This window comes from Peromyscus eremicus, chromosome 7, assembly GCF_949786415.1.
Source record: "Peromyscus eremicus chromosome 7, PerEre_H2_v1, whole genome shotgun sequence".
In the NCBI taxonomy this organism is placed as follows: domain Eukaryota; kingdom Metazoa; phylum Chordata; class Mammalia; order Rodentia; family Cricetidae; genus Peromyscus; species Peromyscus eremicus.
This window is the reverse complement of record NC_081422.1, coordinates 115,493,489-115,507,141: the sequence shown is the minus strand read 5'-3', so window position 1 is coordinate 115,507,141 and position 13,653 is coordinate 115,493,489. Positions and strand designations below refer to the sequence as shown.

The 13,653-nt window shown below is 48.6% G+C and overlaps 1 pseudogene; it reads right to left on the bottom strand.

The window, feature by feature from the left end:
* Positions 1-2,189: 2,189 nt before the first annotated feature.
* LOC131915702 (large ribosomal subunit protein uL22-like) lies at positions 2,190-4,123 on the bottom strand (annotated as a pseudogene).
* Between the last annotated feature and the right edge of the window lie 9,530 nt (positions 4,124-13,653).

The window sequence follows — 13,653 nt, the reverse complement described above, 5'->3', positions numbered from 1 at the left end:
TTGGTCTAGGCTTCTTCTGGCTAGGCTGTGTCTGGACCTGATTACCACTTGCCTGAAGTGGGATGATGGGACAGACAGATCTAGCATGAGGCAGCACTATTTTCCTGAAGGAAGGGAGGGGAAGCAGGCTAGAACTTCCTTGCCGTGTGACAGTTAGTGCAAAGTGACAGAAGAATGATCTGCAGGCAGGGGACAGAGCCAAGCAGGTGTTAGGTCTGGACTCTGCTGGGCTCATTCATGGGTTCATTGTATTGAAGGGGAAATCACGTCTGGAAGAGGCAAGGGGAGCTCGGGAAGGTCACATGGTAAACCAGGGTAGATGGTCCTCACAGTCTGGTTCTTTCTTGTGCTGTTGTATCACCATCTCAAGGCTCTGCAATGTATAATTTCTGGTTTTATGTCATCCTTGGGAAGTGAGATGAAGCTGAAAGATCTGGGGTAGGGGCAGGACTTAGTTCAGTAGCCTTCTGGAGTTGCTAGGTTTCTAAGCTTGAGGGCAGGTTGGGACTTTAGGTATCTAGAGGAGAGTGGGTTAGCCTTCCATTCCTGCCTATAGATGCAAAGGATAGTGTGGAATGATGCATGGGAACTACAAGGTGATATTCTAGTTAAAAACAAGAGGCAGCCAGTCCCTAAGATAGGTCTGGGTCAGAGCCTGGGCTCTGGGAGCTCTGTTAAGCTAGGCTCAGCCTCTTGTCTTCCATGGGTCAGTTAAACAAAGTACCGGTTAAAAAGCTAAGAGAGATTTATTCTATGTCGCCATATTGGGAAGATCTTCAAATCTTGAGGAGATTCCAAAGCCAGACTGTAGCTAGAGTTTTCCTGCCTGGCCCACAGTCAGGACAAATCTCTGTCACCCGCCAGTCCCACAGCAGCTCAGACCTGACCAAGTAAACACAGAGACTTATATTGGTTACAAACTGTATGGCTGTGGCAGGCTTCTTGCTAACTGTTCTTACAGCTTAAATTAATCCATTTCCATAAATCTATACCTTGCCACATGGCTCGTGGCTTACGGGGATCTTCACATGCGGCTTGTCATGGTGGCAGCTGGCAGTGTCTCCCCCATCCAGCTTCCTGTTCTCTCAATTCTCCTCTCTGTTAGTCCCGCCTATACTTCCTGCCTGGCCACTGGCCAATCAGTGATTTATTTATTGACCAATCAAAAACACATTTGACATACAGACCATCCCACAGCACCAGACAATACTTAGAGCATGACTGGGCTAGCATGTGGGTTTCCTTCTCCACTTCTGATGGTCTCTCCAGATGTACAGGGATCCAGGACACACCTACAAAGCCCTGTCTTCCTAAGAAGGTACTCCCTGTTGAAGCCAGAGGGTGTTCTTGGTAGCCAATGTCTGGCTAATAGGGACTATTGCTTAAGTTATAGCTAGACTTAAACCCCACACCATGCTGTGGCCCTGGAGGAGGGCTGGACTTCCTGTGAGATGGTGAGGGTCCCCATGGCACCTGGGATCCCACAATGTGGCATAACATCTGGCAGACATGTTGGGGCAGAGGCAGATCCTAACCTCTTGGGCTGTGAGCTGAGGCCCAGGTTATCTGCCCTGGACAATGGACACCCATATTTGGCCCTGCTGAGCAGTGCCCTGGCTTGTCACATGCACAGGAACACAATGCTTGCAATTGCGTAATGGGCTTTGCTTGGAGCCTGAGGGAGCTGGCTGGAAGTAACAGGTATGATTCAGGTGTGTCATGGGATGAGGGCTGTGCCTTGCTGCCAAGGGCCCATCTGGGAGGAAGGAGAGGGAGGCCCACTCTCCCAGGAGCCTTCTCCCAAGGTCAGAATGCTCCTCACTGCCAGGGAGGCGTCAACAGCCTCTTTGTACTCCACAATGGGAGAGAGGATGATGCCTGGGGGGATGGCCGCCCAGGACGCCTGTAATAGGTTCCTTGTGGAAACAGGGTGACAAGGTTTGTTCAGGAACAGAGAGGCCCAGCTTTGTTCTGAGAGTTGGGGTGCAGGTTAGTGGACCAGATCCCTGGGAGTGTTGAATTCCCGAGTTTGAAGCAGTTCAGAGTTCATAGCACTATTCCTAATAACCAGCCAGATCTAGGAGCAGGTGGAAGATTTTATTCAAGGACCAGGCAGGGGAGAACTGGAGCTCACATTTGAAAGACCTTCTGCCCAGCAGGCTTGGTGCTGGGTTTTCACTGGGGCTGGATCATGGCATCTGTGCTGTGGGCTGTGTAGGCATCTCCAGGGGCTGCCCCACCCCTTTTTTTAAACTTTTATCTGCATTTATTTTATGCTGAATTTTTTCCCCTGCCATAAGTTTTTGTTTCTTCAGTTTCTTCTGGGATATCCTTTTCTTTTGCGCAACCTCCTCTTCTGGCTTTGGAACAATTTGTTCCTTTTCAGTGAGGATCATCTCGATGTGGTAGGGGAAGCTCATGTACAGGTGAATCCGGCCATGAGCTCTGTAAGTCTGTCGGTGCACCTTAGGTCTTTGTTCACCTGGACGTGCTCAATGACTGGAGAATCTGCATCTAAACCCTTCAGTTCAGCATCACTCTCTGAATTTTTAAGCGAGTGCAGCAAAAATTCAGCACTCTTTTTAGGCCACCGGCCTGTGTCCAGCCCCACTGTTTGGCCTGGGCGCACCTACCGACTCCACCGTTATACCCCGGAAAGGCACACATTGCTTCTTTAAAGTGACATCTTTCAGATATTTGGTGGCTTTTCAGATATGCATACTCTTGGTGGCCTAGGCAGTTTCACGGGTGTTCTTAAAGTGAACCCGAAGATTTGAACCTCTTGATCTGCATGATTTTGTAGGGTTTTCTGGGTCAAGAGAGTAGTGAACCATCTTCACAGGTCACCCCAGGCCACTAACAGGAAGAGCCAGGGGCTTCTGCCTTTTTTGTTTTTCCTGATTTGATCATAGTTGTATCTGTCATGGCGCCTCTGATGTTACTGTAGATGGCAGAGTCACAGCCTGGACCCTGGCAGCCCAAACACACCAGGCTCAACCACCTTCCTCAACAGGCCGGTTAGACAGATGACAGTGAACGCAGAGAAAGGAGATTTGTGTGGTCACACTGAGAAGGGAACAAGTGCAGGTGCCGTGGATGCCCCCACAAGTCCGTCTTTGGGGTCCTGACAGGAGGTCCAGGTTTGGACAGGAGACAAAAGGTGAGCATAGCTCAGACCAGGTCAAATGTGTTCCCACCAGCCACTGACCCACCATTGTTCCAGTTCCAGTTTGCAAGACGACAGAACTATGTCAGATCTCTTCCTGCGAGACGCGCCCTCCTCTGGCTGGCACTGGGCTCCTGTTATGCCCGTGTCACAAGTCCCCCGACAAGACCACCAAGGAGCTGACTTCCCATGCAAAAACAAAAGATTTCTTTATTCAAACCCGGGCAGGGACTTAATCTGACAGTTACAGCAAGTGAAGGAGGAAGCCCGGAGCACTTATTACAAGGGGTTTGTATAGGAAAAAGTTTACATGCAGTGGGTTACATATCTTAGTGTCTTAGTGTGGTGGTATTGTGTTCCCCAAAATATTGTGCACCCTAATAAACTTATCTGGGGTCAGAGAACAGAACAGCCACTAGATACAGAAGCCAGAAAATGGTGGCACTCACACCTTTAATCCTAGCCTTCTGGAGGCATGGATCTCTGTGAGTTCAAGGCCACACTGGAAACAGCCAGGCATGGTGACTCACGCCTTTAATCCTAAGAAGTGAGCCTTTAATCCCAGGAAGTGAGGTCAGAAAGCAAAAAGGTATTTAAGGCATGAAGACCAGAAACTAGAAGCTTTTGGCTGGTTAAGCTTTCAGGCTTTGGAGCAGCAGTTCAGCTGAGATCCATTTGTATAAGAATTCAGAGGCTTCCAGTCTGAGGAAACAGGATCAGCTGAGAAATTGGCAAGGTGAGGTGGCTGTGGCCTGTTCTGCTTCTCTGATCTTCCAGGGTTCACCCCAATACCTGGCTCTGGGTTTGTTTTTAATTAATAAGAACTTTTAAGATTCCTGCTACATCTTAGGATTGGACGAGGGAGCTAGGGGTGAGGTAGTTCTTTGAAGTTATTGGCTGAACTATAAGCATGAAATTTCTAATAGCTGACAGGATGCAGGGCATCTATAGAGACATCATTTTTTTTTTTTTAAACTCCTGTATCCCGTTTTACTGGGTCATTTAGATTTATTGTTCCAGCCCTATTTCCATGTGAGGTCAGTCTCCAGTCAGCTCTGAGTTTAGTCTCAGATCAGCTCTGAGTCAGTCACCTGTCAACAGATACCTCAAGATGGGGGCTGACTCTCCAGAGGACTGCTGACTTTTCCCCTTCAGCTCCCAGGCCTGAGATTCTTGGGAAAACTATAACTTCTTGGGATCTATTGTTTCCAAAGTCTGATAGCCAAAGGCAGGGGCACATGTATCTTTCCTTCAGTTATCTTTGCTTCAGCCAGGACAGTAACACCGTGCCAGTGTGTGTGTGTGTGTGTGTGTGTGTGTGTGTGTGTGTGTGTGTGTGTGAGAGAGAGAGAGAGAGAGAGAGAGAGAGAGAGAGAGAGATCATTATAATATTATAAAAGAGAGACTATAAAGAGCCCAAAGTCATTGAGAGTGTCAACATGGCTTTGGAACCAGATGGAGTCAGTCTAGAGCTCCGTCTGGTGTTAGGGAGTTATGGTCTCAGTGGTCTACAGTTGGGAGCACCTGCCTTCCAGTATCTACACTTTAACTTTGCAAGCCAGAAGCCCACAGACAAGACAATGGGAACCTGACATCCCTTTGACTACCATGTAAAACATTTGGAATATATTCTTAGCAGGAAAGCTAGCTGTCACCAACCCAAAAGCTTAGAATGTCACCAGACCGCATCTGAAACCTGGGGCAGATTTCCCACTGTGCTGTGTAGCTCACCTACTTCGTGTCTGCTCTGACATAATTGCCAAAATGCCTTGATTTGCAACTTTCTTTTGTTCTGTGACTAGAAAAGCTAATGTGATCCATTCTATGCTGGACCATGTCATTTTGGATAACCCTAGGCTGCATTCCCAGGCTTCAGTCACTAATTTTTGGCTCAGAACAAACTGGACTGCTGTGTGGATGCTGGAACCAAAACCAGGTTCTCTGCCAGAGCAGCCAGTGCTTTTAACTGCTAAGCCAACTCTCCAGGGCCTTATTGAACTCAGATCTGGTGGCAAGTTCTTATATCTGAGTCATCTCTCTGGCCCTGGGACTCTGGACACACATATTCTCTCTCTCTCTCTCTCTCTCTCTCTCTCTCTCTCTCTCTCTCTCTCTCTCTCTCTCTCCCTCCCTCCCCTCCCTCCCTCCCTCCCTCCCTCTCCCTCCCTCCCTCCCTCCCTCTCCCTCCCTCCCCCTCCCTCTCTCTCTCTCTCTCTCTCTCTCTCTCTCTCTCTCTCTCTCTCTCTCAGCAGCTGGTCCCGGTCCCTGTATTTGGATGTAGCATGAGGCCTGTATGAGTTTATCTAATTAGCTTTCTACAGGGTCTTAGCACACCACCCTGGGAAAAACAGAGCCCTGACTTTTTATAGAGAAATGTATGTAGTTTTAGTTGATTTTGGTTTGGCATTACAAGAAAAGTTCAGTTAGCTCATGATTTTGTTGCTTGGAGGAGCCAAACAGCCTGGGACTGGCATCTGGTATAACATGGAGGGAGGCGATGCGGGAACAGCAGCGTGTAGGAGGGTCCATGGCTGTGAGTGGCCTTCCTTTGTATAAACTCAGTCTTGTGAGAGCTATCCAGGCCCAAGAGTACTTTTTCAGTCCCTTAGAGACAGTGCTTTGGTGACCCCATCACCCTCCCCTGTGCCCTACCTCTTAAAGCCCTCCACCTCTCAGCACTGCTATGTGGAGGGTCACACGAGTCTTTAGGGGCACAGGCAAACCACATCCCCACCCGAGCCATGGATGGTGTGACCTTTGGCCCACTCCTAACCAAAGGAAGGTTTGGTAGTGTGACTTGCGTGAGAGTGTCCTCCAGAGGCGCCTGTATTTAACCACTTGGTCCCCGCTTGGGATTTGAAGAATGACTCCCATAGGCTTATACGTTTGCACACTTGGGCCCCAGTCAGTGCAAGTTTTGGGGAAGGATTAGGAGGTGTGGCCTTGTTGTAGGGGGTATGTCACTGGGGATGGGCTTTGAGAGTTTAAAAGCCTATGTCATGCCCAGTCTCTCTCTCTCTCTCTCTCTCTCTCTCTCTCTCTCTCTCTCTCTCTCTCTCCCTCTCCCTCTCTCTCTCTCTCTCTCTCTCTCTCTCTCTCTCTCTCTCTCTCTCCCCCCTCTCCTTCTCCCTCTCCCTCTCCTCCCTCCCTCTCCCTCTCCTCTCCCTCTCCCTCTCCCTCTCCTCTCCCTCTCCCTCTCCTCTTTCTGCCTGCTGCTTGAGGATCAGGATGTGATGTTCTCAGCTAACTCTCCAGCACCATACCTGTCTGATTTACATCATGATGACAATGGACTAGCCCACTGAAACTGTGAGCAAGCCCCCAATTAAATGCTTTCTTTATAAGAGTTGCCATGGTCATGGTATCTCTTCACCTCAATAGAACAGTGACTAGACAGTAAATGTAGTTTGGGGGACCTTAAGTGTGGCCCTGCTAGAGGAAGTATGTCACTGGGTAAAGGTGTTGTAGAATATTATTTTAAGATGTGTTACATTCATTTATGCTATGGAACATTTACTTAATGATGCAAATATATGTTGCATTCTTTTATGTGGCATTTGTTAACTCTGTGAAGCTGTTTACTTTGCCTGCCTAAAACACCTGGTTGGTCTAATAAAGAGCTGAATGGCCAATAGCAAGGCAGGAGAAAGGATGGTGGAGCTGGAATGCAGAGAGAATAAATAGAAGGAGAAAAAGAGAGAGAAAAAGGATCATGGAGCAAGAAGAACAAGGAGAGGAGGACACTAGGGGCCAGCCACACAGCCACACAGCCACCCAGCCACCCAGCCACCCACAGAATAAGAGTGAAAGTAAGATTACAGAAGTAAGAAAAAGAAAAAGCCCACAGGCAAAAGGTAGACAGGATAATGTAAGTTGAGAAAAGCTGGCAAGAAACAAGTTAAGCTAAGGCTGGGCATTTATAACTAAGAATAAGCCTCCGTGTATGTGCTTTATTTGGGAGCTGGGTGATGGGCCCCCAGAAGAGCTAAGAGAGCCCAGAGAGTAAAAAATAACCAACTACAGAAAGGATTTCTGAGCTAAAAGATTCCTGTCATTTCCAATGGCTTTCTCTCTGCTTCATGCTTCTGGTGAAGGATGTGAGCTCTCAGTATCCTGCTCCAGCTGCTGTGCCTGCTGATGACCGCCACATCATCTCATCATCATGAATCCTTACCCCTCTGGAACCATAAGCTGAAACAAACACTTCCTTTATAAGTTGCCTCGGTCATGGTGTTTTATCACAGCAATAATAAAGTAATTACTACAGGTACCAACTCACACTGCTTTGCTCAGAGCAAGAGTTTGAACTCAGCTCCCCATTGACAGCAGAGCAGACCAGTTTTCTCTGTCTCTCTCTTTCTCTTCCCTTTGTCTCTCTTCATGCTAGGAATTGAACCCAGGACCTTGCAATGTGAAATAGGCATCCTACACTGAACTACATCCTTCCCCCACTGGTAATATTTTCTTGCTACAGGGTAGGGATGAAGCTCACTCTTCACTGGGCTTGATGATGCATACAGTGATGACATACTTTACTTGCTCTCCTTCTCACGGCCTCATTCAGCCTCATTGCTGCTGGGCGCAAGTGGGCATTCCATTCTCAGTGAGGCCTCACTGTCACCAGAGGTGGAAGAGAGACAATGGTGACTACTCCCATCTTGCAATGCCTTTTAGAGATTCAATGATGCTGGCTGGGGCTGGAGGTTCAGTGCCCCTCTGCACCCAGCTGACATCAGAAGAGGAAGTGAAACTTCCTGGTATCAAATCTCTCTTTGCACCATCTCATTAGGTCTTGTGGCTGCATGGTAGCTGAGGTTCAGTTCCCTACTCAATGCTACTACCTTTTAGGGAAGTTGGAGTGCTGCCTGCTTCTGCCAGGCAGAGAAGGGACTGTTAGCTCCGTGTTCAATCTTATAATGTCACCTAACATGATGACCCAATTGTGCCTGACTTCTGTGAAAGGAGAGGGTGGGTAGAGCACCCCCCTCTGTCCTAGGTGGTTCTGTAGAAACTGCCACGGGCAGGTTGTGTTTGGCTGGAGTAAGGAGAGTATTGCTAAAGTTTTCTATTGTTAGGCTCTTTACCCCCTGCTCCTTTGGCCGCAGAGAACAGGCTTTTCTTAGAATTGTCTGTCTGTGCCTGTTAAGAGCTCTGGGTTGGAAATTTCTGTAGTGCTCTGTCCAGAAGATCTGAGAAGCAATGAGAGACACCAGAGGACTTACTGTGGGGTATGTTCAAGTTCACCTTTCAGGGTCTTCCTAGTCTTGCATTCTGTTCAGGTTTTCCATCATTAAAGAGAAGACTGCAGGGCTGGAGAGATGGCTCAGCATTTCAGAGCACTGGCTGCTTTTCCAGGGGACCTGGGTTCAGTTCCCAGCATCCATATGGTGGCTCACAATTGTCTATAACTCCAGTCCCTTCTTCTGGCTTCCATGGGTACCAGGCATACGTGTGGTACACAGACATACATGCAGGCAAAACACTCATGCACATAAATAAAATTAATTTTAAAAAAAGACAGAGGAGGAGATGACAGCTCCACCCAGGTGGAATTAGAAAGCTGCACAGTTGTTTTCACGTGAAGCAGCTTTCTCAGCCCTGGTTAGAGAAGCTCCTCAGTGCAGAGACTCAGAACCGGTCCAAGAGGATGGTGAAGCCCTCCAAGGCTCAACACACACTGTGGAAGGGGGGGCAGAAGGAATGTGAGTGTTGGAGGACAGGGAGGAAGCCTGTGAACTGTTGTGTTCTGGACCTGACACACAAGCAGCTGCGGTTAACTGTACAAGAACAAGCCAACAAGACCGGTCACCATTCTGACAGGCAGCGCTGACTGGACTGAGTGGGTTACCAGAATGAATGAATGAAAAGTAAATAGGAGGAATAAAAAAAGAGGATGAAGGTAGGAGGGGGCATGCTGGCGGTTCCTGGGGGAAAATTGGAGGAGGAAGTTGCAGGTGGATATGGTCAAGCTACATGACCACCATTCCAGGTTCAATCACTGGATGGAGGGATCCACAAAGCTGTGGTTCATCATGGTGAAAAGATACAGGCTACGATCAGGAATAGGAAGAGATGTACAGAGCAGAGTTCAGGGAAAGCCATGCGGGAGTGGGGCGTGGGGGCTCTCGCTGTTCTCATTCAGGAGAGTCAGGTGGACAGTGCTCACTTCTAACGACTTGTGCTAATGCCACAACCTCACCACAGTGTGGCTGCTAGCATTGGCCACCAACTTTTGTTTCTGTTACTCAACCAGCTGATACCATGTGACCCAAGGCTCCCCGAGTCAGTCACTTGGGGAGCCAGACAACATGGTGATCGAAAGATCCTAGGGTGAACAAAGACACTCAGGCAGAACCTTTCAAAGTCTCAAAGGGAATCTTCCGGAAGCCAGAGGCAAAGGGCCAGCTCCCTCTTTGGGCAAGGCTGACCCTGGCTTGCTGTGCTGCTCCTTCTATGTCAACTTGACAAGCTAGAGTCATTTGGGAGCAGGGAACCTCGCCTGAGAAAATGCCTCCACCAGATTGGCTTGTGGACAAGCCTGTAGTTGATTGTGATGATTGATGTGGGAGGCCCAGCTTATTATGGGTGGTGCCATGCCTAAGCTGGTGGACCTGGGTGCTGTAAGAAAGCAGGCTGAGCAAGCCATGGGGAGCAGGCCAGTAAATAATCATCTCCTGCCTCCAGGTTCCTGCCATGCTTGAGTTCCTGCTCTGGCTTCTCTGGATGATTGACTACAAGCTATAAGATGAAATTAAACCTTTCCTCCCCAGCTGCTTATGGTCACGGTGTTTAACACAGCAATGGAAACACTGACTGAGACATTTTCCTGGTGTCTATGGCATCCCCTGTGTTATTTGTTTGTCTGTACACCAGGACAATCTCAAGTCATACCTAATATAGTTTGTGTCCAACTCACCAACAAACACAACAAAGCGAACAACAGACTTGGATGAAGGAACAGCACCACAAATGCACTCAATGAGGAAGCGGGTGTCATTTTACCTTGTGCATTTGCCAAATGTCTTCGGTCTTGCCTGACTTTGTTGTCTGATCTGGTGCTGACATGTGTCTACTTAGCTGTTGGCATCAGTACCATGTGGGAAAGGAGCCGTGACACCGGACCTGGCTGATGTGCATAGCACATGTGTGTACTGTTGTCTTGGTTAAGGTTTCTATCGCTGTGATAAAGCACCATAACCAAAGGCAACTTGGGGAGGAAAAGATTTGGCTTGGTTTGGTTTTTCCCCATACAGTTCCATTATCACTGTTTGTCTTCCAGGGAAGAGGCAGGAACTCAAGGCAGGGACCTGGAGGCAGCAGCTGAAGCAGGAACATGGTTCCCAGCTTGCGACCCATGGCTTGTTCAGCTTGTTTTCTTATCCCCAGGACCAGCTGCCTAGAGGTGACACTGCTCAAAGTTGGCTGGGCCCTCCCACATCCATCTTTACTCAAGAAAACGCCCCTACAGACTTGTCTACAGGTAATCTGGTGGAGGCATTTTCTCAATTGAAATTCCTCTTCCAAATAACCCTGGCTTGTGTCAGGTTGACAGAAAACAAAACATACAAAATCAACCCCCCCCCCAAAAAAAAAAAAACCAAACAAATCTAACCAGGACAATTAGATATATTCCATTCATATCTACCATGTGTATTGATTATACCTAGTGGTCCTGCTGGCTTTCTTGGTTCCATGGAGAGCTCAGCATGACCACAGGGAGACTGAGAAGTCATTACGAGTAGTATGGGGAGATGACCTGGCTTAGCCAGGGCAGAGACCCCAGTGGATAGAAACAGCCATCATACTGCCATCATAGTGGCAGATGTACCATGGACACCACAGCAGAGGTCTCAAGTCCTCTTGAACACCTCACAAAGGACTCGTCAGCCTTCACTGACTGCCGGTTTCACAATGACGCATTGCTTCCTTGAGCATTTGCAGTCAGCCATCCAACCCAAGACAAAAAATCAACACTGCGGCACACTCTCCTGGTGGGTTAGTTTTGCTTTACAGATTTTACCTTGGTCCTATTCAGAGTAACAACTTATACATGTTTATTGTTCTACTTTTCCTGGGGAAACATAGTGGACTGGACCCTCTCACATCAATTAGCAATTAAGAAAATGTCTCATAGACGTGCCCACAGGCCAACCTGATGGAGGCAATTTCAAAATTGAGAGTCCTTCTTTCAAGTATGTCTAGGTTTGTGTCCAGGCAACAAAAACTAATTATGACACAGTTCAAGAGCACAGCCCTTCATGGTGGGGAAGGCATGGCGGCCGGACTATGAGGTAGCTGGTCAGTCATATTGTGCCCACACTCAGTGGGGGCGAGAATGGTGTATACGGCCCTCAGCTTGTATCCTCTTCAGCCGTCAGAGTCCCAGCCCGGGGAACGGTACCACTCACCGTTAGTGTGAATCTTCCCGGCTCATCCTAATCAGGATAATTCCTCACAGGCATGCACAGAACCTAGCATGTCTAGATAATTCAACATGGTCGTGCCCAGAAGCCTGTCTCCAGGCTGATTCTAGAGCCTGTCAAGTTGCTAGCTAGTGCTAACTGCCATCAGCCCTTCCTAGGGTAGTGGAGGGTTGTGGAGTATGAATTACTTCTGAGTTGTCTTGAGGATGGGTTTTTGGTCCCTCTGTGACAGTTGACAGGATATGTGAGAGCTGGGATAACTGGAAGGGACTCTGCTGTGGATTTTCCAGGGAAGAGGCAGCCTGGGCATGGTAGTGTAGAGCCTGGGGGACTGATGCACCCATCCTGCAGGGGGATCAGGCCAGGCCATCCACAGATACAACCCTGATCCTGAACCTTGTGCGTGTTCAGCCCTCACATCTGGCTTAAAATTGCTTAATTCAATTCATCTCTTGAAGGTGGAAACTGATGAGCTGTGTGCAATTTTAAATCTCTATCAATCTTGTCAACTTTGGCCTGGAGGACAGGCCCACCTCCCGTTTGTGTGGGTGACAGATGAAAAAGTAGGTGGTTGGCCGAGTTGTACAGAGGCACTATCCAAGTGACAACCTGCAGGCCGTGCCCCAAGGGTGCCATTTGTATAGGGTCCTTTGCAATAGGTACCACAGGGATAAGTAGAGGGTAAAGAATTTTGAGATGAAAACCAAGTGGAACTATGCATCCCCAGTGTGGCACTGTCCTAAGTGTGAGGGGAGCACGGGAAATATGACTATAAGCATGCTGGCGGGATCTAGTGGGTCATGTTCCTCTTTAGAGGATCTCTCCCACCTTATTCCAAGTCGGAGAATTGGCATGGAAGAGCCAGAGGTGACAACATCACGAAGGGGCTGTCTCTTCAGCACCCTGAGATAGTCACTCTTCATTATTAACTGGACTGGATTTGGAATCACCTAGAAGACACGTCCTATGGAGGTGTTTAGCTGAGGAAGGAAGACTTAGCCTGTATGTGATATGCACCATCCCTGGGTTAGGACCTGGGTAAAAAGCAGAAGCCGGCAGGATACCAGCATCTACCCATTTGCTTCCTGACTATGGGAACAGGATGGCCATGGCCTCACAGCCCGGCCTTCATGACTTCCCCACCACCATAGGCTTCACACCCAAACCGTGAGCCCAAACAAACCCATCTTTCCTTAAGCCTTTGCCAGGTTTTTGTCACAGCGGTGAGAAAAGTTGTTAATACAGGCTCTGTATCTCAAGTCCCTCTCTCCCAGCTTCCTCCTCAGCGCTCAACCATCCTGCATTTCATCCCATCTCCTACACAAGAGCTGGTGGGCTTGGTGAGCAGCTGCTGCACACTGATGTACCAGTGACATGTACAACCCTTTGCAAACATTGATCTCAAGTGTCTTCTCTTTGAAGGGGACACCATCCTGAGCTCTCTGGGGACAAGGTTTCCAGAGAGGGTTGGGGAACTTAAGGCATTCTCTTAGTGTGTCTGTCCTGTGGTGGTCCTGGGTTCTGAGTGGTTGTCCCTAGTGATTCTGTGTGGTTGTCCCCAGTGGAAGTCCTGCACTGTGTGGTGGAGTCCCCACCAGGTGGCAGTGGCATCTTGTTCATAAGTCCCCAAGAAGCCACTCAGCTGGTTCATCTGAGCTTAGAGAAGCCAGGCTCTACCGCCACCAGGAGGTGTCAATCACTGCTTTGTGCTGAGTGGCTCTGGGCCTGGGGCAAGGCGTTGGCTTTGTGGATTTCCTCCTGTATAATGTAGTTGTGTCTGGTGGATCTCCAAATACAAAACTAGTTGAGTTGCCACTGTAGCGTGTGGTGATACCTTGTGTATGCTCTAGCAAATAAAGCTTGCCTGAAGATCAGAGGGCAAAGCCAGCCACTAGTCAGCCATAGAGGCCAGGCAGTGGTGGCTCACACCTTTAATCCCAGCATTTGGGATCTCATGCCTTTGCTCCCAGTACTTGGGAGGCACACACGCCTTTAATACCAGCATTAGGGAGGTTGAGATAGGAATGGTATGGCTGAGCAGATAAAGGAATATAAGGCAGGAGA